General features: G+C 39.7%; 1 protein-coding gene across 2 annotated transcripts in view; it reads left to right on the forward strand.

The window, feature by feature from the left end:
* Window positions 1–22776, forward strand: part of WWC3 (WWC family member 3) — a 1641181-nt gene that overhangs the window by 715420 nt on the left and 902985 nt on the right. The window lies entirely within an intron of this gene.

Raw genomic sequence — 22776 nt, forward strand, 5'->3', positions numbered from 1 at the left:
GGATACCCACCTTTCTGATTTGCTTAAAGATATATTTAAATTTCAGTCGACAGTGCCCTTTGTTTGATTTTTGAGTACTTCGGTGGGCAACTGTAGTCCAAAAAGTAAGAGTTGCATAAAACATGGTCATGTTTCATAGAAGACAGGGGTGTGGATCATTCCATACCAAAAGGCTGAAATGATCAGATCAGTTTTAGTCTGAATGTTGTTCTACCCGCTTGTTACAGTCACGATCCTCCTTGATTATTAGAAAGTAAGATTAGTTGATCTCCAAGTTTTTCTGGTGTTTGGCTTGAAGTCACAGACCTGAATAAATAGGATAAGGGTATCCAGTTTCTGATTCTTATTCAGTACATGATGTCAGCTCAAGTGAGTGTGTGATTATCACTTTGAATGGAAGCTGTCTCAGCTTTGAGGCTGGTTGAAGATGGCTCCATGCTGGAGGACTGGACCGTGCATCATTTTGACGTCCATAAATGTAGAGTCTGAATAGTATTGGGGTACCGGAACTTTGTACATTACTTTTTAGCATCTATTGAGAGATGTATTAGGAAGCAGCCTCTTAAACTTGTAGGAATCCATTATTTGTAACTGCTTTCACTTTCATTTGTTCCAGGATGGGAAGACGTACTGGGAGGAAGCTTACGCAGTACTTCTACTGTCATCTTCAGATTGATTGACTTATGAAAGTGATGTATATTATCAGAAGAGAATTCTTGCTAAAAATAAGGATAATTGCAAAAGAGCCTGCTTCTGATTTTACACTTAGGGTGCCAAAGGCTCTCCTTCTTACCTGTCTTTATAGTACCACCTTCCCAGAGGTAATTTTTAACCTTTGGCTACCCCCATCTAAATACAGGTATATAATATTGGAGGAGTGGAGCTCTCTGGACAACAGTGGAGTCTACTGTTGGTGTCCCCAGTTTTGTCTTGTTGTTCATTTTCCATTAACCTTCTGTTTTTGTTTTTTTTTTGCTGTATTCTCTGCCTATCGACACCACCTCACTGATACCTACTACCGTAGCCCTACCTTAACCCTACTGCTGCCCTTTCCCTAACAGCATCATTACGTTTATCATTGACTCATACACTTGTAAGCACATAGATATATCAACAGGAAAAACCAAATGCACGCAGGGAAGACAGAGTGCACGGGTCAAACCAATATGAATATAAATCCAAAAAAGATCCAGCAAAAGGGGAAGATGATAATTAATAAAATTTATTGTGGCAAACCCAATAGACACAAAAGCAACCCAGTTTCAGCTAGAAAATATAGCCTTCTTCAGTGCATCAAAGTTATCAAAGACACATACATTTCTACATATTTTATATACACAAAATCATGGAGACTTAATTAGAAACAACCAGTAATTGGTTCCAACCAAAATTAACTTAACTCATTCAGGCCAGGTTTAAATAGAGCTCCTAGCCTGATAATCCAAGATGACTCCTTGTGGTTTAGTATGGAATGCCATCCAGCTTTACATGATCTATTTCTTTGAATTTTATCTATAACAATGAAAGCGAATTTTGCAGTTGTGTGTGTTAGAGTGTGTTTATAAAGGGCATTGGAAACCCTTTTGTTTCTAATGTCACTTAAATGTTCACTGATTCTATGTCTGAGGGGTCTGGACGTTTGTCCAACATAAAAAGAGGAGCAGAAGCAAGTAGCCAAATAGACGATCCAATTACTCTTGCAGTTTCCAAAACATCTTATATCATAAACTTTTGGTGTGTTGCTGCTAGTGAATTCCTTAGTTTGAGATACATGTGCACATGCACTGCAGTGTCCACAAGCAACACATCCTAATAATATATCACCAGATAAAGTTCTATGTTGACTGAATTTTTGCAACCTTTGCTACCTATAATTAGGTCTAGAATAAAAGATACCACTCAATTTCTTAATATTATTCAAGATACACAACTGGATCCTGCGTGGTATTTGTGTATACTTGATGTCACCTCCCTATATACCAGCATTCTACACTGGGCAGGTCTACAGGCCATTCAATTTTGGCTTGAAAAATTGGAATTATACACTACAGGGTTTAACATACTTCGTGTGTTTAACTGAACACGTGTTGTCAAAAAATGTTTTTTACTTTCATAGGAGGTCATATTGGCAGGTTCGTGGTACGGCGATGGGAGCATCTTTTGCTCCCTTTTAAGCCGATTTGTTTATGTGTTTTTTGGAGGAACAACTGATATATGATTCCAGTCATAATCTATTTTTGGATCAGTTAGATATCTGGAGATGTTACTTAGACGATTGTTGGATGGTGTGGAAGAATTTATACAATACCTTAATGAAAACAAGTGGGGTATTCAATTTATTCTTCATATTGAATATCAACAAATAATATTTCTGGATGTGATTATAACTAAGCAGGTGGACCATACACTGGAAACACATGTATATAGGAAATTTCCAGAGTATAACACTCTGTTACATGCCTCCAGCCATCACCCTTGCCACATTATCAACAATATTCCGAAGTCCCAATATTTATGTATTAAATGTATATGTTCCTCTGAGCAAACCCTTAAAGCCTGCCAAAATGATCTAACTAACAGATTTCTCATGAGGGATTATTGTCAGGACTATATTTCAAGGGCACAAAATCAGGTTGACAAACAAGACAGATGTCAACTATTACAATATAAAGACAGAACTAATGAGGCCAGTACACACACTTCACAACTCGTCAGGTTAGTCACTACTTTTGGAAGTAACACCTACAGATTTAAAAATATTATCAACAACCACTGGGACATTTTGCTAGACCATGACGAATTGGGTGAACTGCTTAGTTCAAGATGTGTATTTTCTTACCATACAGGAAGAACTATTAATTCACATCTAACCCATTATAAACATTACACTACATCTACCAGTCAACAGAGAACTTTATCTGGTGATAATTTTATTAGGATGTGTTGCTTGTGGACATTGCAGTGCATGTGCACATATATCTCAAATTAAGGAATTCACTAGCAGCAACACACCAAAAGTTTATGATATAAGATGTTTTGGAAACTGCAGGTGGATTGTCGATTTAGCTTCTTACTTCTACTCCTTTTTTTATGTTGGACAAACGTCCAGACCCCTCAGACATAGAATCAGTGAACATTTAAGTGACATTAGAAACAAAAGGGTTTCCAATGCCCTTTATAAACACGCTCTAACACACACAACTTCAAAATTCACTTTTGTTGTTATAGATAAAATTCAAAGAAATAGGTCATGTAAAGCTGGATGGCATTCCATACTAAACCACAAGGAATCATCTTGGATTATCAGGCTAGGAGCTCTATTTGAACCTGGCCTGAATGAGTTAAGTTAATTTTGTTTGGAACTGATTATTGGTTGTTTATAAGTCTCCATGATTTTGGGTATATAAAATATGTGGAAATGTATGTCTGTTTGATAACTTTGATGCACTGAAGAAGGCTATATTTTCTAGCCGAAACCGGTTTGCTTTTGTGTCTGTTGGGTTTGCCACAATAAATTTTATTAATTTTCATTGACACATAGATACACACGCACACACACACACAAGCACATGCACATACACACAGGCACACACAAGTGCACATATAAGTGCACAGGTACAACACAAATCCATCCCCTTTCATGGCCATTACACTAACCCTAACCTGTAAACACTTGCACATACATCTCTCAGCCCTGTTGCCAAAACTTTCGGTACATCTAAAAGTTTTGGCATTACTACCCACATCCATCTACCACAACAGTTCAGTAAAAGCAGTATTTGAAGTTGCACATTTTGTTCCAGCTTGCATTTGACAGCAAGTGCATGCTAACTATACATACATGTGTGTGTATTACAAAGTTTGGGTTTATAATATTTGGTCGAGCACCGTGCCTTACCATAACCAGTAACTTACAGCGTAGTATTTTAGTGTATATTAAAAAGCATGGAAAGACTAAAGCTAACAGTTTATTAAGGGAGTCGTGTTGTGGGGAGAAAAGGAATAATGAATAAGAGAGTGGTACGGGTGAGTAGAAATGCTGGAAGTAAGCAAGGTGGTAGAATAGAGAACAAAAGAAGGATGAGTAAAAGGGTAGAAAGGTTAAAACTGGTAAACCAATATCTGATATGTAGTAAAAAAGGATAAACAAGGGAAGAACACTGATTGAGGGACTGTCTTTGTGTAAGCAGGTATATTTTGTACAGGTTTGTAGGTATTCATGTAAAGATTTTTGAAACGGACGGGATTGTTGTGCCTACATATTAAAGGGCATGGCAGTCTACAAAGCTGATCCTATTTTAGAGAAGGCATGTGTTTTAGTATCGATGGAAAATTGTGGCCTTATGTATGCGTGTGTTATGATTTCCTAAAATAAAGGAGTTTGCTTGCTTATAGATAGAAATCATTATTAGTGAGCTTGCATGGCATAATTATAAAAATATATATGGCTTATACTGTAATGGGAAGTTGCTTGCACTGGTCAGTAGGTGGCAGTGGTGGGTACCCTGGTCCTAGAGATGGCACGTTTTCTGCTTTTTGGAATGTTGTAATTGTAGGACTGTTACAAAGTGCTATAACTGGTCTGGTATTGTATATTCCAGTTCAGGACAAAGCATATTTTTATTAAAGGTTTGTATGCATTACAGGTATGAAGTATGGCTTTGAAGGTAAGGTAAGGGTATGGGTTTGAAGGTAACCTTATGATTCCATAGATCTATTCTTTGCTGTTTGGTGTGAGAAGAAAATTTAATCAATATGAATTCTCAGCTTTTTAAAGGTTTATTGATGCACAGGTCTTTTAGAGTGTGCAGACAATAATGATTTCCAAATATAATTTTACTGTTTTTTGAGAGATATGCTAATAGTTTATTAGCTTAGACTGAATGCCAAAGTTGAGGAAAGTAATGCTGTAATTGCTTTTGCAAGTCATCACAGCTGAGTCCTGCTTCATGAAGCAGGATATCGTCTACATGCAGTATAATTTTATGGTGGAAAGGTCAGCAGGAAATTTGTTTATGAATACTGAGAACAGGGTTGCATTAAAGCTACACAGGAAAGTACAAGGTCACCTTTGTGATGCACCTTTATTACTTGGCTGATTGCTGTACTGTTACTGCATTAGAAACTACTCATTTAGATTATTTTTCACAGTTACAGTTATTGCATCCGGATCCACTGAGATGGCAACCTATTGTTCATTGTTTTTACTGGTTACCTAGGGACTACATTAGCCAATTGGGTAAAGCTGTTTGGTTAAATTTGCAATGGTTACTGACTTCCTTACTTGATTCTATGTAGTCTGTCACTTCTACATTTCTTTTTACTACTTGTGACTAAATACAGTTTTCACAGCTCATTAATTTATCCTTTAGCTATATCCTAGTTTATCACTGTTTTCTAGCCCAGTCAATTATTTTCTTCTGTCTTAGACCAAAATTAAATTATTAACCTATCCTATATGCTTTCATCTGCACTGGCCAGTAGGGAATCTCAGCCAGATGTTTCTCCTTCTGTTGCCAGTCTGATAGGCAGTGTACTAAATGCCTCACGATTACCTAAAATTCTTTATTGCTACCTCACAATGGTCCAGAATATGAGAGATGTTAAGTATTTACTTAACTTGGAGGCTTTCTCACCTCAGAACACATTCAGTAAGCACAGCATACTTATACAGCACAAAGTACTTCTGCTAAACCAGCTTACACTGAAATTGTTAAGAGAACACTGCCTCCCAGGCTAAAGACTAAGGAATCTCAGACATTAATTCACACAGTAATATACCCACCTTAACCCTTCAAACCAACAGTCAATACACATTCCTCTTTGAGGTGCAATGGTGCAGACTCCAAGCCCTTTTGGCCCACTGAGACTGCATCAGACTATGGTAATATTTTAGTAATGGGTGACACAATTGTAAGGTATAAGGACAGTAATCTCACCAGGCTGGTAAGAATAGGGTGACACTTAGATGTCTTTTCTGAGTCTGGATTTGGGATGTAAGATGGGCTCTTAGGTCCCTCCATCTATACTATGCATGTGTCTGCGGTAGGAAAGTCAATGGTCTTGAGTAGTATTTTTATCACACGGAACAATGATACAAAGAAAAGAGAATTGGTTTAATAATTGGTTATGTAGCTGGTGTTATTCTAGCAGGATCCAGTATGTGCCAACTTATGATGAGATGGCTGACACGCCTTCTTGCTCTGCCAGGGTTGTTTGCACCACTCTTTTCAAGGCTTTCGCATTGTGGCTAAACCTTTGCTACTTCCATAGTATCATTTTTTGGAAGACCCCATCTGATAGTCATTCCAGCCTAGTAAATTATAATTTGGAACATATTAATGTGGCTCTACTTAATATCAGTAGTGTTAACAAAAAAAATGCCTGAATGTGAGGTTGTCCTGCAGTTTGAAGTTACAGAAACATGATTTCAGAACAGTAAAAGCATTAATTCTGTTCCTGGGTACAATGTCTTTCTTGTCTTCAGACCTACTGGCAGTTGTGTGGGAGTCTCAGGATCACCTCACTTCAGGCTCCTTGGAATACCACATTTGAAATCCTAGAAGTCCAAATCACCACAAACAAGACTAGTTACCATTTCATAGCTAGGTAGAGACCACCCTGTTCGTCCTGTTCTGAGCGCAGTAGGTACCTTAATACATTAGCTGAAATTCCCATTAAACCCAAGACCTTTCTACTAGGGGAAGTCATCTGTACATCAGTAACTCTGACCTACATTGCCAGTGGTCAGTACGTCTTGTTTTTCCTTGACGTTTTAACTGCTAACTCTCTTTCACAAATAGCTAACCCTCCTACTAGAGGCCCCAATGTCCTTGATCTAGTCCTCACAAGTATGGCCACTTCTTGCACACCTCCTTATGTATCATCATGCCTTGTTAAATCAGACCATAATTTAGTGACATTTTCCTTTAATACTGGTGATACTTCACCTTTAAATAGCTCTGTGTTTAGGGACCTTTCAAAAGCAAGCCTTCTGTAGTTACTTGATGACCTAAATGAATTCTGCTGTAACCATCATCTGGAGAATCTCTTTGCTAAGGCTGCTACATATACCTGACTTCTACTCCTACTTAAGCAGTTATATTGATAAGACAATCTCTGTCTGCACCAAATGTAGAGACATTTAAAAACAAACCACTGTAGTGGAATACATGTGTACATTATATAACAAGAGAAAGAAACTGCTTAAACCTTATGAGAGGTCTCTTTCTACCTGCCTTAAGAGCACACTTAAGCAAACTAACAAAGAGCTTAGGAGAACCATTTGGAACTCAAAGCTGAGTTGTTGTTCTTCTTCTTTCGGCTTTTCCCGGTTAAGGGTCGTCACAGCGGAACTCCCATCCGCTAATGATTGGCAGTAGATTTTTACGGTGCCGAGGTGCCAGCTCGACGCCCAACCTTCAATGAAGGCATGCCCATTTACGCATGTCATTCGAACGCCACTTGACCGCGGGGAGGACATGCAAACTCCACACAGAAGGCGCTCCAGCCAGCTGAGTATGAACTTAAAATAGCCACAGAAACCAAAAAATAACTGGAAATCTTTCTTTTAACTACTTCCGGAAAGTAAGAAAAAACACCTAACAATGTCAAGTGCTAGTCTTCAATAATAGTAAACTCTCTGACTCAAAGGAAATAGCTCATATCTTAAGTAACAAACTTAGTTCCAAATTTGGTCCACCCACATGTATAGCTATTCCACAGGTTTCACAATCCCAGCTACCTCCTTTAATTACTGTGGAGCAACTTCTCTCCACACTTTCAAAAACAATGAATACCCTGATAAAATACCAGATTGCCTGATTATCAGTGCCAACTATGGCCTTTCTGAATCCCTACTTAATGTCTTTAATCTAAGCCTTTCCAATGGTTACATTGCTGAAGCCTGGAAAACAGCCATTTCAATGCCATTACAAAAGAGTGGCCCAAACATGGACCCTGGTAACTATGGAACCATTAGTGTCACTAGCTTCTTATGTAATACTATGGTACACTTTATTAATCTGGATATTGAAAATATCTTAACCCTGGACCTTCATCATTTCGGCTTTGTCAAAAAGGTTGTGGCACTTTAACCTCATTAATTTATTTTGAAAAAGTAACTGAAGCAGTGGATAGTGGTAACGCAGTACAGCATATCTAGACTTAGCCAAGGGCTTTGACACTATTCCCCATGCAGGCATTATTGGTAGGCTTGTAATTCTATATATAAATTCATATGTCATGGTGGATAGTTAGCTGGTTTCTGAACTGATATGACTGGAGTCACAGGTGCCTCTTCTGAAAGAATTACCCATGGTATACCACAGAGCTCAGTTTTAGGCCTTCTTCTGTTTGGCATATATTTTGCAAACCCAGAGGCCAGCACTCAAGTTCTCAGACAGCTGTAAGTTGAGTATTGTTACTTGATCTTCAAATGACTCACAATTGCTCCAACATAGGTTAGACAATGTCCAAAATTTGTGCCAGGACAATGGCTCAAATTATATATAAAAATGTAGCATAGTTCATTTTGGTAAACAAAACAGTTTCACTTACCACACAGAAGATGACACCCCTTCAATAAGACATGGTTATGAGTGATCTAGGCACTCCTGTAAATAATTCCTTATCATTTGACCATCATGTGTCCACATTATTTCGGAAAGCCTTTTTTTTGTTTCACCTAATTTCCAAAAGTATCTCCACTAGATCCAAAGAAGTCTTAAGTCCCCTTTCCTTATGCATTATCAGACCCATTATTGAATATAATTTTTACTGGATTTGTCTAAGGATATCACACAGCTTGAGAAACCGTAGAAATTCATAACTAAGAAGATCAGTGACCTCAAAAAAAATTCAATTTTCATCCAGCAGTAGGTTACCCACTTAACATTTATAGGAACAGTCAGTTTTCTGGAAAAAAATTTTAGCATTTCAAAAACAAAAGTAAAGAACTTAAATATGACAATTCACTGTATTGATCACAATATTGTTTAAGGAAAATCAGAAATATTTTAAACACTTGTTAATTTATCTAATAAAAACCTTATTAACCTTTTACAACATATACAAAGAGTGGCATTTCATTCCTAAAATTTCAATGGTCATGAAGTCAGACTGACATAAATCACATCACTGAGTCTTTATCATACTCTCTGGCAATACATTTTACTCCAAAGTTTGTAATTTATGGATGTCTATTTTAATCTCATGTTTATGCTATTATTTTTGTTCCGACAAACAACTGTTGCATAACATCCCTTTTTGGTTATTGTTTTATGAACAGCAACTGTGAGATATCAAACAAGCAGCTGGTCTTAATTGATACAAGAGGGAGTTGGAGCATTGACTAAGACTTTAAATCTTAGTTAACTGCATCTTATTTGACCGTAACGCTTAGGCAAATAACTTGGGCTGGGATTCAGAAAAGCTTACTGCAAGTGGCAAGCCTTAACATGGCTGTTTTCCCACTCATGTTAAGCCACTAATAATCTTACAACTGCCCTACCACTGACATTTCCCAGTGGCAGAGATCTCAGCATAAATGTTGGTCTTAATGGTTGAGCTGCATGCTAACACATCAACACTGGGGAGCAGCTAATACTAATTAGCTATGTACTGTACCTCAGAAGTGCCACTCCTGATTTAGGCAGCCAAGCAATTCAGAGAATCAGTCAGGAACATAACATTTCACTGTTGGAGTAAAAAGGGAATGCTGTCAATAGATAGGATTCACCTATTTACGTCTGTGGAAGCAGGTACAGTGAAGGTAAGTTCAGATAAAATGATGAAGTGGTGTTTCCATCACTGATCAAATATAGGGGGGCTTTTTTGTCAGTAGGTGAATGCGTGTGCGTGAGTTCGTGTGTGTATGAGTGCATGTGTGCGTGCGTTTTTGAATGCATGTTTGTGTGCTCGTGTGTGTGCCAGTTTGGGAGGTGACTTTGCCATGTCTATGCATGGGAGGCTAGGGAGAACACTGCCATAATCAAGTCTGACAACACTAGTGTTAGCTAGAGTGCAGTTCAGAAACATCCTAATGAACCAGTACTGAGGTCTTTCTCACTGCGGCCAGATATCTATGAATCACTTTTTCTTACCTTTTTGGAAATTGACTTATCTGCAGTACAAGTGGCGAGGAAGTTTCTGAATTGTACGGTGAAATTTAAGTGAAAAATCTATCAGTATCTTAAAATCCTTAAAAAATGCTGCCAGTCAGTTCTAATCATTAAATTATATCTCCGAGTGTATACAGTGTCCTTATTGCATTTTTCCAATTCTGCAAGGAAGAGGAAATGTTTTGTGTGTACATTTCCAGGAAGAAAACTTTCCAAAATGGGGATGCTGTAATCTTTTTTGGTGAACATAAAACTGCTGTCTTCTCAGTCTCATAGGAAGTCTTCTAACTATTGTTACAGCAAATATTTCAACGAAGAATTTGGTATAACTAATTTGCATGATAGAGCGATTTTGAGCAATTTGGATAAAATTGATTTGATGTTTCTGTGTTTGAGAATACAAATAGATAACAGATGTGGATAAGTCTGTTTCTCTGTTTCTGCCATACTTTGAAATTTTGAAGATGCATACCTTGAACAAGTAACCAGTGACTAGAATCTTAATAGGAGCAGTCACATTAATGTCAGAATGGTAAATGACTTGCTGTTCTCTTCCTGACTATTGCTGATCTCTGTCTGCATTTGATTTTGAATTGAAATTATTAATTTAAGGTTTGGTTACTTCTATTTTTTATCTTTTTCTTATATTGTGTTTTGTTTTGTTTTAAGGATTTTGTTTTTTTGGAGTTTTAAGTGGTCTTGGTTAGGGTCAGTTAAGAAAGTTAGAAAAGTATTTATTTGCAGACAGGGAATAACATCCCACTAATTAGTGGGGGAGCTGAAAAATAGCATTCCTCATTTAACTAGAAATATTTAGAGGCATCTTTATTTTAGCTGTAGTGCTTGTTTAACTTGCTGTTCTCTGCCTATTTATGATCACTGTCTGCATTTGATTTTTCCCCACCTGTCCTACTGCTGTTATACTGTTAAACTGGTGGCTTTTGAGTTGCCCACCTGTGCTATTAAATCTGATTTTTGGACACTCCTCCCTGTCCCATCTCATTAGCTCATTCTACTGAGTACTAAGAGATCAGCTGAGAAGGCCCACCCCCTTAGTCTCTTAAACTTTATCTTCTGTCTTTTCCCTTCCCACTTAACTTAAAAAAATTGGGTCTATATTAGAAACCTGAAAGATGAATTAACCAAATACATTTACATCGACACATAAAGGTCTTTGTACGAAATGAGCGAACAACGTAAATGGCGAAAGTGAGAATGCCGAACATATTTCCTCTGCCAGCAGGGTGATCGTGGGAATGAAGAAATAAATCCTTTTCCCCACTGTAGTGCGGTCTCGGAGTTGGTATATTTAAGTAGGGGGGTGTGGGAGGTGCAGGGGGGCTTGTCCCCCCGCAAAAACGTTTAGAAAAGTGTTTTAGTTTAGGTTTTTTGAGTTGGGTTTACCTTATCTGTATGGCGCTGTTGCTTCCGGTATCACATTTGGCATTCTCAAATTCGTATTCGGTTAATTCGTCTTTCAGGTTTCTAATATAGACCCCAAAAATTGCATGTTATTCAGCTGCTTTTACTGCATCTGTACTTCTTTCTACTTTATTACTTTATTTGGCTTTTTGCTACTTGTTCTTAAGTCTTCAGTTATATACGTTTAATCTGCTGCATTTATTATTGCTTGTTAGTAGCCTGATTAAATTGTAACGGTTATTCTAAGCCTCTTAACTTTGATTTAAGTACTTGGGCTTCAAACTAGTTCTCTTACATATGGATGGTTTAAGGTCTACACTCTTGTGGCAAGAGAGGTAGGTTACACCTTTCTAAGTTGGGAATTGCTGGTTGAAGGTTTATCTTGTCTGTTATTCTAAAATTGTATTAGTTCTGGTTTAAGGGCTTGGGCTTCAGGCCAGTTTTTTTACATTAAGAAGGTTTGTGGTCTACACTCTTGTGGGAGGAAAGAGTAGCCTCCACCCTTCTGAGCTGGGAATTGTTGATGAAGGCTTATTGTGCCTGTTTTTCTAAAAGTGTCTTAGTTCTGGTTTAAGCACTTGGGCTCCAAACCAGTTATTTTACATTAGGAAGGTTTGTAGTCTATACTTTTGTGGGAGGAGAGGGTAGCCTTCACCCTTTTAAGGTGGGAATTGCTGGTGAAGGCTTATTGTGCCTGCTATTCTAAGTGTCTTTGTTCTGGTCTGTGCTCTGCACTTTTGTGGTATTAGTGTCTAGACAGATTTTTTTACCTACTAGTTTGCTCACAGCTGAGTGTTGCTCATCAAGTTGTTTGTCTTAGTGACTTGCTCAATATTTAAGCTTTCCTCACTCCTCCCTAGTAGATCAGTGGCTATGGATATGGACTTCCAACTCTCTCTGTGTCCATTCTGGTTGAGATGGGTATTCTGAGGCATTGTAGCAATTGCCTGATGTACAGTGGCAACCATTGTATTCTTAATAAAACAGATAATATAGGCGAGAGCTGTAAATACTTTTTAACACTGTAGGTAAAACTCTGTCATACAACCAAAACTAATCCTATAGTTGTCTAGGTTGTCAGTGACACTTGCATTACACCTGCTGTACACGGTAAAGACCCTACACACAACACTTCTTATATTGTGTCACTTACAGGTAACCTTCCTAAAACACTTAAGACCTGCACAGCACAATCAAAGAAAGCATCCTCAGCTTTAACGTAAACACTCCGTTAAAACGCCACCCACAGCTACACAAAGTAACACTGTATCTAATGCCTCCACTGCTAAGCTGTTAAGTCAAATCAGTACACAGCCAAATTTCCTGGATATTGGTTTATTATATATTGAGGCACACTGATGTCCCTCCCACCAGACTGAGCAAAGAGAAAGTCACGGTTAGCTGCCTTTACAGGGCTAAGATCTGTCAAGTCACCCAGGCACTCAGGTCATTGAACCACAGATACCAGTATGACTCTGTCATAGTCCATATAGGTGTTAATGACCTGAGCCGTACCTCCCTTGAATATATGAAACGAGACATGATGGAGCTCGCTGATTGTGTCTCAGGCAGGTATGAGCCTAGTACTGAGCAACGTACTGTCTTCTCCAAGGATGATGCCAAGTTACCAACAGAAAATGATTGGTTTTAACAATTGGTTTAGCTTCTGGTGTCAGTCCAGGGGTGTACAATATTTGACAGCCTGGGAGGACACAGTTGTCAGACCATGCTGCTCTGCTAGAAATGGTCTGCACTTATCCTCTATAGGCTTTCAGATATTGGCAAAGACCTCTTCCACCCCCATAGTGCCTTTTTTAGGCAATGCCAAACTGATAAACCTACTGACTTAACAGGACCTATGAAGGAATATCTGAAGGTGGTACTGCTCAGTACTAGAAGTCTTAACAAAAAACTCCACTCCCTGCACACCTTCCTCTCCCTGGAGAGTGTAGACATCTGTGTAGTTTGGAGACATGGTTTAAAGTTGCTGAGAGTACCCACAGCAATACAAGGTTATAATGCCTTTCACACCTTTAGACCAGCTACTGCACAGGAGGAAACTAATGGTGGAGGAGTGTCAATATATATGAAGGCCAATCTCACATCCAGACTAGTTAAATTGTATGACCCACTGGAACTCATACATGTGCAACTCGCCATAAACAGGGAGTCATACCATATCCTTGCAACATATAAGTCCCCCTCCACATCCCTGGAAACCCGTACTATCTATCTCAATGTACTAGAGTCCCTCAATGTTCAACTCAATATGATATTCATGGGGGATCTCCACTACCCCTCTATAGAATGGGAATCCTCCACCACTTCCAATGCAGAAGCCCAGTGATTCCTAAACTTTGTTAATACCAACATCCTTGAACAGTTGGTCCATTCTCCTAACAGGGGTACAAACATCCTTGACCTTGTACTCACAATCATGGGGAGGAGGGGTCAGTGTTCCTCACCCAATGTAATATCTTCACTCTTTAGATCTGACCATATAGCAGTGTTACCTGAAATAAAAATTAAATCTGGGGATCCAGTAAAACCAAAAACTTTTAGGAACTATTCCAAGGCTAACCTCTCTGTACTAAGCAACACCTTGGCTAAATTCCAGGCACACCCCCAAACCCAGTAAACACCATAGAATACATGGAGCTATTTACAAAATGTCTGTCCAGCCATATTGATAGCTTTATAGGGGGAGCTGTACCCGCTCGTATTAAAAATAAAACAAACTCAAAAAACAAGCCACTATGGTGGAATCACAATATTAATCGCTTATACAACAAAAGAAAAAAAATGTTAGCTAAGCGTAGGAGGGGTAAAGCCATACATGCTAAAAACCCTCTGACCAGTCTGACCAGGCAGCTAAGACTGTTCATTAATACTTCAGAGGCTAAATTTGAAGAAAGAATAGCTTCTCAGACAAAGGACAACCACAAATCTTTCTACAGCTATGTGTGTAACCTCAGGGGAAATGCGCAACAATGTGCAGAACTTATTGTAAGTTTCATCACTCACACTGAACCGGAGGCCATTGCTAACCTTTTGGCTGACAGGTCCAGCTCAAATTTCTCCCCCATCTCCCCTCCTGATACTCCAAAGGTATTACAACATAACACAATCCCCCCAACCATTACTAGGGAACAGGTCATCAATGCACTTTCCAAGTCCAAAGCACTGCATTGATGGGCCACAATAACATCCTGGAATGTTTAATAAATAGCATGAAATATGACCTGTCTGGTCCACCTGAATAACTCTTCAACTGGAGCATTCAGTCAGCTTTTGTGCCCAAGGAATGAAAAATGGCTACAGTCATTCCCCTGCACAAAGAAGTTCCAACCACTGATACGAATAACTGCAGGCCCATAAGTCTTACCAGCCTCATATGTAAGGCCATGGAAAGAATCATCATGGACATGATAAACGAGGACATAGGTAACCTGCAAATGCTGGACCTATCATAGTTCGACTTTGTTAAAGGAAGGTCATGCCAATTAAATCTGGTGGACTTTTTTGAGTGGATCACCAAAGCATTGGTTGAAGGCAAGACTGTGTACATAGCTTACCTTGACCTGGCCAAGGCTTTTGATGCACTACCCTACTCAGGCATTATAGGCAAGCTTACTAATTTAGGTGTAAACTCTTTTATCACCCACTGGATAGCCAGCACACTGATAGGACCCAGGATGTCAAAATAAGTGAGGCCACCTCCACCAAGAGGCCAATTACTAGAGGAGTCCTCCAGAGCTTGGTATAGGACCCACTCCTTTTTCTCATCTGTTTCTCTGAAGTGGAAGCAAATGTTGAACGTTTATGGCTGACTAAGTTTGCAGATGATTGCAAGCTGGGGGTTATCATCCCCCGCATACACTAGCATTCTTCAAGAAGGTCTATCTCTGACTAACAAATTGTGCCAATCCATGGTCTTAAACTTAATGCTAAGAAATGCATAATTATACCCTTTGGAAAGTTGGCTATCCTGCCTAATTACCACATTCATAGTACACCCCTAAGAGTTGACCCAGTGGTCAGGGACATGGGTACACACATAAACAGTAACTTTACCTTGTGGCCACAGTGGTGAGGAAATCCTTTTATGTTGTGCAACTTATAAGTAAGAGAGTGGCATCTAAGTCCAAAGAGGTCATTATCCCACTGTACTCCGCCTTTATCAGACCAATCATAGAGTACAGTGCTAGGTTTGGTATGTACCTGACCAGGCATTTGCAGCAACTAGAGCGACCTCAAAGATTCCTTGCAAAAAGAACATAAGGCATAAAAAAACTGCTTATGCAGAGCACCTTAAAGCCCTTTCCCTCCACCCAGTCTCCTACAGATTGCCAAACAGTACCAGAAACAAAGGTCTAGGGACCTGAATTTTGTCTGTGACTTAAACAGAACATGCTGGAGAGACACGGATGTGTCCCAGAGGCTGCCCATCCTGTGGAATGGGCTTCCCATACATGTGAAACTGAGTTTGTTTATTACCCAGTTTAAGCGCAACCTAGGCAAGCAGATTGGGAATAGGAAATTTGCACCCATGTCCCTTATGGACAGAAATAGCTCATAAATGCTTGGACCTCAATGTCCTATTTGGATACAAGACAACATTATGCTTTCAGAAAAACTTGGCTAGGCTTAGAAAAGCCCCCCTGGGTTGTTAGCCTAGGAACAGTGTATGAATCTATGCTATATGGCATCATATGCAAAATATTAACTTAACTGTCACTATCAGTTCTGAGTATTAATTGCAAAAACACAAGTGTTTTTTGTAACTTCAGGCCAATAAAAGAGTAGGAATTTCTGTATAAATGTTACTATTTTCCTTCTTTTTCAATAAATTTAAGGTTCATCTTTTCTTTTTCTTTCATGCTTGGCTCCCAGTCTGAGGATGTTTTATAGGTATTGTGTTAATATAGTTTTCTGACAGTATGACAGGAATGTCAAACCACTTTGAGGATATGATCATTTACATGCAAGGTCGCAAAATTATGGTTCATGCAGATTACTAGATGTCCTTCTTTAGATCACTGCTCCAGTATTTCAAATTGTTGGGTTATGTCACCAAGTAACCTGGATATCTGGCTGGGGTACCAAAGCCAAAACTATCCATAGAAACATATGTCTGACATATGACCTATACCCATGGGCATAAGGGTACATAAGCCTTCGTATGAATGTAAATCCTCAGACTATCTCACCACCAGTCAAAATGCAGGTCTCATCGGTCTGCTTTACTCCTGGTCATTAGTACCACTGGCCTTAGCTGGTTTACACATGTGTCCCATTAGAGAACCTTCCTTAATTTTTCACAGTTGCATTGCTGTTTGTTGCTCTATTAGATGTCAGCTAGGAGGGGAAAGTGTGATCGTGGTAGGCAGATTCCCTACAAGGACTGCACTCTTACTGCCATTTTCTGTGTAAGAGCAGAACATGACTGTAAAAATTTCACAATCTATCCCAAAGGCCTTAAGAACATAACTTTCATCTCTCAACTCCTACTTGGAAATGCAGTGCCTTGCCCAAGTAGAGATGATGTATCTTTCTACACCTGACATCCCATCCATTCAAAAGAAAAAGTTTAAGAGGTGTAGGTCTGATATCACAGCTGACCAATCAGACTAAACCTTACCCACAGAGGTTTTGGAACCCACGCTATGCCTGACACCTACTTAGACACCTGCTATAGCAACCCTGCTTGAGGCCGGGATGGAGTTCAAGGTTTGCATGTCTGAATTGACTGAGGTTACCAATGACATATGAGAAGGGGATCCCTGCTTAATAATTTCCAAAGGACCCAAACCCATACCAGAGATCCTCATCAGAGAGAAATTCCCGGGTTGTTGTCTGAGATTCATCAGGGGTCGGAGCCTCAGCTTTTAGTTAAAGTGGACATTGCACCTAAGAAAAAGAAACAAAAAAAATTTAAAACATTTTTCCCCCTCAGATGTCCAAGGAAAGGGATTGGATGGATTTCTCACAGGATCTTTTTAAGGCCATAATGACATTCAGGCCACCATACTTTGCAGGACCTATCCCTACTACTTTTTCTCCTACCACTCCCCAGGAGACATTTCACTTCTTCTTCTGAGGATGAAGAGGATGAGTCAGACTTGAATTATCACTCCTTGGCATATTCATCCTAGATCCACTTTTCAGGCCAGGTGGCCTGTGATGATGAAGACTCCCTTTCTCCTGTTTTCCCATCGAAGAAGCTTCATTTGAAGAAACTATTGTTAATATGTTGAAGCATTTGAATGGGAATCAAAGCAGATTTCTGAGGTGCAGCAGAGATACTATATCAACTTGGAAATAGGCACCTCTGCTCCTGCCCCTGTACCACCTGTTCTGGAGGCTTTCCTTGATGTCTTTACATCCACTTCCACTGCATCTAACTCTTAGCCATCAGCCTCTAAAAGGCTTGATAGGTTTTACAAGGTACATTAGTACTTGACATTTCCATACAAAACCCCTTTGGGAAACCTTTATGTATTTCAGTGTCTACTGACAAGTTCTCAAAGCTACTTCTTGCTGTCAGTGCTCTTCCTTCAAATAAAGACAGAGGGGCAAAGGATAGATTGGAGGAAAAAAGTTTATATACTTTCCACTCTGTCTTAAGGCTCTGAATTGTCAGACCTTAGTAACTAAATACTTATTATCTACTCTGAGCAATTTCAAATAAAACATTGTCCTCCCCGTGGAACCAGGCAGTAAACAACAGGTATTATGTATGGTGGCCCAGGCTTCCTAAGTGGCTAGCCACAGCATAAAATGCAACTATGATGCAGTTGAAGCTTCGCCCAGGACAGCAGCTACAGGTTCTGTGATTAGGTATACATGGTTAAATTTTCAACCCCTCCCAGAGGATATTAAGACTAAACTCTTAACTCTCCTGTAAACAAGGACCTTTTGTTTGGTCTGGAGTTTGGCTAGCCTTTTCAAACCATTACAAGAACATGGTAAAATTATAAAGGACTGTAAACAGATCTTTATTGCTTCTGTGCCCAGATACAGAAGGAACTGCCCTGCAAAGTCCACTTCCTTCACTAGCAGAGAGACTAGACCTTATCATAAGGCCAAGAAAATCCCTAGGAAAAGATTCCAAGACAAACCAGATATGAACTCAAGATCTGGGAGAACAAGTCTGCCTGATTACCCTGTATTACTCTCTCTACCTTGGTTCATCCCTACCCCTATTCAGAAGATTCACCTCATCCTTAACAACTGGCTGTCCACTTCAGACAAATGGATCCTTTCAGTCATTTAAAATGAGTGCAGAATGACGTAGAAAAAAGTTCCTCAGTTCATTGGCATCTCTCACTTCCTCTTTCTCCTCCCGGCAATCAGGTACTGCTACTCTCCCTCATCATTCAAACCTTGCTCAATCAAGGCACAATAGAACTGATGCCTCCTCAATATGTGGGAAAAGGTTCTATTCCACGCTATTCCTTGTCCCAATTAAAGGACAGTGGATACCAATACTGGACCTCACCTCCCTCCCACCTCTTTGCTCTGTATTGCATCTTTCAAGATGTTCTCCCTACAAACTCTGCTACCATTCATTCTTCCACATGCCTTTCAGATCTCTATGGACCTAAAGGATGCCTATCTCCACATTCCTGTTCACCTTGGTTGTATGAAATGTCTTGAGTTTTTTTCTACTGACATCATACTTTCTGTTTCCTGGTTTGCCTTTTGGACTTTCTACATCCTCCAGAGTCTTCACAAAGTGTCTTGTCCCAGTCACAGCTTACTGCAGGACTCAAAGGAATATCCGGATCCCTGATTTGGATGACCAGTTTTTACAGACATCTTCCCAGCAGCTACTCTTGTCTCATCTCAAGTTCCCCTTGTTCTTACTTCAGGACCTGGGATTCACAACCAACCTAAAGAAGTCCACAATGAAAGTAACCCAGGACCTGATTTTCTTGGGCTGCAGACTAGACACCAAACTCATGCAGGCTTTTCTACCACTAGATAAAGTGCAAAGCCTAACTAGTTCCTTCCTTCCTGTCTCTTCTTCCTCTTTAGGCAGGTATTGCAAGGGAGATCCTCAGAGCACCGGGTTGTTAGCAGCCATACCCATGGTCTCCTTTTGCCATGCCCTCCACATGAGTAAGATCCAGTGGTACCTGACATCTACCTTGCATACCTCTCAACCTCTTAGTACAAGAAATGGGGGGACAAAGGCCCAAAAATAGCGACATATTTTAAATATTGCTTTTATGAACTTAGAAAGTTGCTAGAGTGGCAGGATTTGTTTTAATATACATTTTCCAAAGGATTTGAAGTCTGAATCCCAAATGTATGTCATTATTTAGTGGCTTCAATCCTCAGATCATCCCAGTGATTTTCCAGAAAAGCACAAATTTTATGAGGAACAGACCAAAAATATGAGCCAAAAACCTGGACATTCTGCAAAAATCTGGACGGTTGAGAGGGATGCTACCTTGTCTCAACACTTTTATCCTCTGGGCACATAGATATTTCTCCTTTCCTGCCTAAAGGAGGTCCTGTGGTAGATGTCAACAGATAAAGCCCAACCCAGGTCTACCTTTCAAACTGAAGGCCCTGCAACAGGACCTGCACACAGATGCATGAGATGATGCATGGAGAGCATGGAAGTACAACCTGAGAGTACAGGGACAATGGTCAACAAATTTAAGATCAGAGCACATTAGTTGGAAAGAGATGAGGACACTAGTATAGGCTGTACAGGGTTTCTGTCATTCTTGGAAACCACACCCCTTAAAAGTGTTCACAACATACAACACAATGGTCATGTGCAGCTGTTCAGATTGGCTCTTTTTGCATGGGAACAGGACATAAAAGCAAGCCTGTCTCTCTCCAAGCTGTTTACATTCCCTCACAGGACAATGTCCTGACAAACTTTCTAAGCAGATCAAGGGAAGAGTCCCACGAATGGATGCTTAAAAGGAAAATATTCTTAGACATACTCCACAAGTAGGAGGTGCCACAGATAGATCTATTTTCCTCCACTGACAACAAACTACTTTATGCTGTTTTACACCGGACTCAGTGTCCTCAAACTTGGACAGTGGATGCAATGTCTTTTCCTTGGAAAGGGAGTTTCTTATATGTCTTCCCTCCATCTCCTCTTCCCCCAAGGTATTAAAGATGCAAGGGGAATACCCAAAGATTTTACTGGTGGCTCCCTGATGGCCATGGTAGCATTTGTCCCCCCCCTCTCTTCCAACTATCCAAAGTCTATGGGTCCAGAAGATTCCCTCCACAATGGACTTGCTCACACAAAAGAAGGCTTCACTCCTTTATTCAAACCTGTCATCTTTCAACCTGACATTATGGATGATAGTATTCTGATACCTTTTAGTCAACAGTTTTCTGAGGACGTGCTTAAAGTTCTCCAGAAGGCAAGAAAACCTACTACCAGGAAATCTTGCATAGCTAAAAGGAAATGATTTGCTATTTAGTGTCTAAAAGTCAGGATCCAGTACAGGCTAATAACCTAAATGTCCTCTGTTAGGTCCATAAGCTGTTGAAATCCTCTATTAAGGGATACATTTCAGTCATATTTGCTTGCTTATCTCTGGATCCTATCCTAAAACAGTTTTTGAAAGGTGTACTCCACCTGAAACCTTCAAGGAAAGCTATCCTGCCCATTTGGGACCTCAAATTTGTGCTGGAAAATGTTACTGTTTCCTTCTCTTAAACCAGCTGCCTCTGCATCTCTCAAATTCTGTACTTGGAAGACCATTTTTCTGGTAGCTCTCACCTTGGCCAGATGAGACTCTGAGCTACAGGTCCTTATGGCAGCTTCCCTCCCTTCCTTATTTTCCAAAAGTATAGAGTGTTTTTGAGGCCTGTCCCTCTAAAATGGTTAATTAACTGTCTCTCAGTCAGGCCACAAATCTGCTCTTCTTCACTAATCCACAAAACAAGGGAGAAAGGATTCTACATTCTTTTGATGTGCATAGACAACTCAGATTCTACCTGGACAAAACTAAAGATATCCACAAGTTGGACCATCTGTTGTCTTTTTCCAGAATTCCATACAAGATAACCCATTTCAAAACAAACTATTGCTAACTGGATCTCTAAATCCATTACCTTTTGCTATACTCATTATGGCAAATCCTTGTCTTCCCTAGAAAAGGCACATTCCATTAGGACAGTGGCTTCATCTGGAGCCTTCTATAAGGGGAATGACTCTAGAACAATCCTAGAAGCAGGTACTTGGCCTTCTGTGCATACCTTTACCAAACATTTCATAGTGGATGGTTTTCTAAATCCAGAGCTGTGTCTGCCAAGTCAGTTCTCTCAGGGTATGGGACAGCTCTATTGTTTCTCATCCAACCACCCTTCTTTCTTCATAAGCTTTGGGGAATCACCCAGCAGTTTGGAATACTCGAAAGGTGATCTAAGAAAGGATGTTGTACAGTTGTGTAAGAACTTACCATAGCATTAGATGTCCTGTTGATCACTGTTGCCATATTCTTTCCCACCCTAGCTTCCTCCACCTTTGTGTCTTCCTTCCTTTTTTGTTATGTACCGATGGGGAGCCTTTTTCTGACTTCTCCCCACATAGCTGACCAGTTACTCTAGTATCCTCAGATGTCTACAGGCATCTGGCTTGGAGATAGTCTGAGGATATGGGCTCATACGTCCTCTTATGTACCCTTACACCCACAAGTTTAGGTCATATGTCAAGACATATGGCTCTGTGGAACGTTTTGGCTTTGGTACCCCAGTCAGATGTCTAGGTTATTTGATGAGATAAACCAACAGTTTGGAATACTGCAACAGTAATCAGTAGGACATCACTGTTGTTATAAATACTTACACAACTGTACTTTATAAAGGCAACAAAAATGGTTTAGTCACTGGCTGTACTGAGCAACGATAAAACCTTTGCACTATTTGTAGAATGTGATAAGAAAACCCCATGTTGTTTTATATTTGACTTTCTAGGCTTACAGTAGTCTTGATGAATAATGCTGTCCAAAAAATGTACTAGGTCAAGCCTTTTTCACCCCTCCCCCCACCAGTATGATATCTAGCAAGCCAAAACTGACTTCTAAATGTCTGATGGCTATCATGGTTGATGCAGGGAAGAGCAGTCAAAGTACACAGGATATTCTTTAATATTCTTTATATTAATACACACTTCTTTTTGTGACATAATACAAAAGTGATTGGAATAAGTAATTCAAGCAAAATAAACACTGACCTTTAATCTGTGCAA

Source organism: Protopterus annectens, chromosome 5.part0 (genome assembly GCF_019279795.1).
Source record: "Protopterus annectens isolate FY-2018-M chromosome 5.part0, PAN1.0, whole genome shotgun sequence".
Classification (NCBI taxonomy): domain Eukaryota; kingdom Metazoa; phylum Chordata; order Ceratodontiformes; family Protopteridae; genus Protopterus; species Protopterus annectens.